This window comes from Colobus angolensis, unplaced genomic scaffold (genome assembly GCF_000951035.1).
Source record: "Colobus angolensis palliatus isolate OR3802 unplaced genomic scaffold, Cang.pa_1.0 Scaffold378, whole genome shotgun sequence".
In the NCBI taxonomy this organism is placed as follows: Eukaryota; Metazoa; Chordata; class Mammalia; order Primates; family Cercopithecidae; genus Colobus; species Colobus angolensis.
The window spans coordinates 361,792-367,480 of record NW_012117132.1 but is presented as its reverse complement, the minus strand read 5'-3'; the positions used below and the strand labels follow the sequence as shown (position 1 = coordinate 367,480).

Genomic DNA, 5,689 nt, shown 5'->3' with positions numbered 1-5,689 from the left:
AAAAAAAAAAAAAAAAGACATCTCTCCCCAAGATAATCTGTCAAATAAAAATCCATATTGAGAAACAGCTATTCAAAAACACTTAAATTACTGTGGGAAATCCCTGTTACATGCCACAATTCCTGGTATCAGGTGCTTCCAGATTAATAAGAAAGTCCTATATTCTAACACTAATCATTAGAATATATTCCATAGTAAAAAATGCTAACCAGCATAGGAATTAAATCAGTCATGCATAAAATTCAGAATCTATTTAATAAAGTGCAATATACTTCGACATAAAAAGTGCACATATTCTCACTCAAGTCCTGGGCTCAATTCAGTGTTTTTGACTGATTTGCTTGATCGCAGAGAATAGCAAAGATAAGGTTAAAATGTCATACACAGGATGAAATCCTCTCCCCCACTGTCTACACATTTTTTTTTTTTTTGAGACAGAGTCTTGCTCTGTCGTCCAGGCTGGAGTGCAATGGCATGATCTAGGCTCACTGCCACCTCCACCTCACAGGTTCAAGCAATTCTCCTGCCTCAGCCTCCTAAATAGCTGGGATTGCAGGCATGCACCACCATGACCGGCTAATTTTTCATATTTTTAGTAGAGATGGGGCTTCATCATGTTGGCCAAGCTGGTCTCAAACTCTTCACCTCAGGTGGTCTGCCTGCCTCAGCCTCCCAAAGTGCTGGGATTATAGGCAGGAGCCACCATGTCCGGCCTCTACTCACTGACTTCTACGAATTATTAGAGGACAAAGTCCTATTTATTTTTAAATCCGAGGACTTCCTACAGAACTCAAAAATTTATAAACTGATTGAAAACAAATGCTTCTAATACATTTTCTCTAGGACGTCCAAGTCTCCAAGGTTCTACTGAGTGAATTCCACCACATAAAAGTTATGAAACATTCTGTTACTAAATGATTGTCAGGATTAGATCCATCAGCAATCAATAGTAACATATAAAACTCTACTTAAAAATTTGAAACTCTTCCCACAGTAAATTATTTCTAGAGATGACTTAAAGTATTGGGAGGATATTGAAAATACTATGGCATTTTATATCAGAGACCTGAGTGTCCTTCGATTTTCATACCCCAAGGGGATCTAAGAACTAATATTCCACTGAAACCAAGAGACAACTGTGTTTCTATTCAACAAATTTAAGTTGGTTGTCTGAATTCCTCACTTAACTTTCCTATAAAATAACAGTATTAAAAAGGGGTTTAACTCCTCACTGTAAGCAGCAAAATATGACTGAAAGTATATCAGCAAAGAAAATTTACACAAAGCAAATACTACTTTAATACTCATAAAGAGATAATAGTGACAGTGAATTTGTTTTACAGATTCTGATTATTAATAGTAAAGGATAAGGAACCAAGACTAAAGGTATGAAATGTTGAAATTTTTAAAAATCCCAAATACTTTAAAGATATCAGAGGTTGATGGCAGTGTTTTGGTTTTTTGAGGGGAGGCAATGAGGGGGAATAGATGTCTAATTTCACTTTGAAACCAAGTTTTCATTCCTAGAGGTGTGTACTTTGTAGCATCCTCCCACTGAGTAGCCTGGAAACACAAATAGAAGCAAAGCAAACTTTTCCAATGTTAACCAGGCAGAATATAGAGATCAAGGAACAAATACAGGATTAAAGAACTATTGAACGTGATAAAGAGATCAATCAGCAATTAACTGAGCTGTGGATGAAAAAGGAAGGATAAAAAGATGGGAAAGACACTGCTAGCAAGGCCTGCCTGCTACAGTAAGTACAGTAGTAGGTACAAAGTTTCCACTGGACAGGAGTTTTAGTGATCTATTACATAGCATGGTGATGATCGCAGTTAACAATAATATATCGCATATTTCAAAACTGCTAAAGATTCTAAATGTTCTCACCACAAAAAAGTAGATGAGGTGATAGATGTTAACAGTCTGATTTAATCATTCCTCAATGTGTACATAGATTGAAACATCACATTGTAGCCCACAAATACATACAATTATTACTTGCCAACTAAAAATAAAATAAATTATATAGTAGGCATGAAGGACAGGTCTCCCCCCAGGAAGGGCAGTGCAGCTATAAATCATTCACCTGTAGGAAGCACATTCAAACTGTAAATTACTAACTTAGGGATTGCTGCATCTCCCAATGCTACAGATGTTAATAGAAAAGATTAAAAATGTTTATTGGAAAAGATCCAAGGCATTCTCCATGGAGGTCAACTGTTGAAAAAAAAAATTGAGTACGAACCCAAACTACTTGGGTTAAAGCTCCAGTTCTGCAACTTAATAGTTCTGCGGCCCTTTGTAAGTTATTTATTCTCTATGCCTCAGTTTGCTCATATATAAAATGGGGTTAAAAGTAGAACTCTAAATGAATTGTTCTAGGGTTACATTTCATACTTGGTTCAGTACCTGACACACAGCACTACTACATATTCGAAATTATTTGTATTAACCCACTACTATAGCACTACTACATAAATATTCAAAATTATTTGTAGCACTTTCCCAACTCCTGGATTCCCCACCTACACCAGGTCTAAAGATTCCAATTTCAAAGTCTCAGCACTCTCTTTTCATTCTGTCTAAATGGTATTTTACTTAAGAGAAATCCAATGTTTTTAGAGAATATTGGGGCTTTTTTGCAAATATTTGACATCTGAAATCTGAATTCAGTGTTCTAAAATATTGATACTTTTTTCTTTTTTCCTTTTCTCACACATTATAATTTATTTTGATGGTACAAATAATGAAACAAACTAGTGCTTAAAAAAGACTAATCTTGAGAAGGCTGATGTCAGTGTAAAAAACTAAATCAGAGTCCAGGAAGGCACCAGTCATAAAACAAGCCTTTCTTTATTTCAATGAGATAGTTTTCTCCTTAGGAAGGACAAGAGATCAGTGCTAGAAACAGTATGCTTTCAAGTTATCAAAACAACCACGACAGTTGAGAAATGTCTGGAAAAGACCATTTGGTCTTTAGATTGTCAACTGCTACACAAACAGAATTTTCTTGGAGTTGTGACAGGCATCAATTAAAAAACAAACCAAAAAAACTCAAAAACCTGGCCTTTTGAAGAATCTATCAAGTTTTTAAAATTTCAGCATACTCGCAGTGAGCCAAGATCACGCCACTGCACTCCAGCCTGGTGGACAGAGCGAGACTCCGTCTCAAAAAAAAAAATTTCAGCATGGCCTCAAATACTCCAGTCACATTCAGAGCTTAGGTCTCTTCCTCTGTGTTCTCTCTTTCCAGTCACACTGAGAGATGACATGGCTCCATCAGGTTAATTATGCTCAGCACTCTAAGTAAATTCGGGTCACAAGTATAAGCTGTACTATATTATGATTAGTAAGTTATCTCACTTTTAAAAAATTAAACAAGAACATAAAGGCAATGCCACCTGTGATACAATAATTATGAGTATAGTATGTCCTTTTATTTTGGATATCACTTTTCCTTTTTCCTCTCAGCTCTGCACAATGACTTAAGAAAGCTGGGGAAAGGTGGCCAGCGCGATGGCTCACGCCTGTAATCCCAGCACTTTGGGAGGCCCAGGCGGGAGGATCACCAAGTCAGGTGCGAGATCATGCTGGCTAACTCCGTGAAACCCCGTCTCTACTAAAAATACAAAAATTAGCCGGGTGTGGACTACTCAGGAGGCTGAGGCAGGAGAACGGCGTGAACCCGGGAGGCGGAGCTTGCAGTGAGCCAAGGTCGCGCCACCGCACTCCAGCCAGGGCAGCCTGGGCGACAGAGTGACACTCCGTCTCTTTGAAAAAAAAAAAAAAGAAAAATTACTTTAGATAGGCCGGACGCGGTGGCTCACGCCTGTAATCCCAGCACTTTGGGAGGCAGAGGTGGGCGGATCACGAGGTCAGGAGTTCGAGACCAGCCTGACCAACATAGTGAAACCTCGTCTCCATTAAACATACAAAAATTGGCTGGGCCTGGTGGCACACTCCTGCAATCCCAGCTACTCAGGAGGCTGAGGCAGGGAGAATCGCTTGAACCCTGGAGGCAGAGGTTGCAGTGAGTCGAGATCATGACACTGCACTCCAGCCTGGTCGACAGAGCGAGATTCCACCTCAAAAAAAAAAAAAAAAAAAAATTTACTTGAGATCAACCTGTCATTTCTAATACTGAGTTATTTAAGTATCACTTGGTCTATTCAAACTCTACAAAACTGAAAACATTAAGCTAACAAACGACTTCAAAATTTTCACTCATATTTTACGACACCAGGACCAATCCTTTTTCCTGGCCTTAGGAAAGTGGGCAAAGAGAAGAGGGGAAGGGGGACTCTTTTTTAAATGTGTAACATCTTTGGAAAAACCCATGTATCATTTGGCTTTTAAGACTGCATTCAAGTTTCCAGGAATTTACCTTGCACATCTAATGTTCAATGTTTAGGAATGAAAAGCTCAACATTTCTACCAACCAGAAGAAAATCTATGGAGGAGCATGGACATATGTACTGATACCTCTATTCCCTCCCATCTCCTTACATGCCCTGTGAATAACATAAGTTAACAGATTTTATAATGCTTCTTATGGGAGCAAAAAAGGCAGTAGAGTTATAGCACTCATGAAGTCTTCCTACAAAACTGTGTGCAAAGAAAACAGCACTATGTGGAAACGTGTGGACTACAGAGCACGCTCAACAGAAAGGCCACAGCACTCCAGAGTTACGGACAGAACACAATCTCTTGAGGATTCCAGGCTCCAACCTAAAAGGGCTTCAATAAGCACTAAGCCAACAGAAGATCAAAGTGATGAAGTAAGCTTAACATTAGTTATCAGCCAGATGGAAAGAATAGCAAAATTCCACATCATCGAGATTGGAAAACAATCGACTGGCTTTTCAATTTACTTTAGGTCAGAAAAAACAGTCGGGAAAAAAAGTCCTTATCAAAGGTTAACCAAACTAAGTCATTCACAATTACAAGGAATCTAAGATCCATACTACTCAAATTCGGCAAAAATGTACAACTCAGAGGGAAGGGGGGGAATCCCTGTTAAATTAGTTGCCTCGATAAAAAGAAAATATCCTTTTGGTCAGTGCACAGCGTTGATAGGGTTTCGTTTCTGAATGCCTGAATGCTCAGTGAGCCCGACGTACAGATTCATGTATAAACAACACGTGACCAGTCCTGTCCCCTACGTCCTCAGGAGGCTAATTGACACAGAAGATAGTTCACAAAAACATCCCCTCTTAAAGTTCATTTGTATTTTGAATTATTTTCCTATTTTCACTGGTAGGGGTCACCGTGGTAGCCCGTGGAATGGACACTCCTCTACCTTTTGAGGCAAGTGAAGAAAGAGTTCTTACATAGCTAAGCCCAGGGGAAAAAAAAAACCGTTAACTCAAAATAACTACTCCACATCAAACTAAGAGATTTTTATATTCCCCGGTTTTTCAATTCGTAGGGAGAGGGAGGTGGTCGAATTCAAGGAAGTTAAAGATTTCACAAAGTAAACACGTACACAATTTTCCGTTTCAAAGGGCAGGTTCTGCTTTCTTTTTTAAGTCGATATAGCCCGCAATAGGAACTCTGTTCGTCTAGACCTCTCTTGGTACTCAGATGTACCGGGGGGAAACATAGAAAAAAAGGGGTGTCCTCCTTCGGCCCACCATGTCGCGAACACGTCGCGAGTCTTTAAGGGAAACAGCTCTACTTCGGTAA

At 39.1% G+C, this 5,689-nt stretch overlaps 1 protein-coding gene across 2 annotated transcripts in view; it reads right to left on the bottom strand.

Moving 5' to 3' along the window:
- The window catches only part of KBTBD2 (kelch repeat and BTB (POZ) domain containing 2), a 27,102-nt gene that overhangs the window by 18,405 nt on the left and 3,008 nt on the right, over positions 1-5,689 (bottom strand). The window lies entirely within an intron of this gene.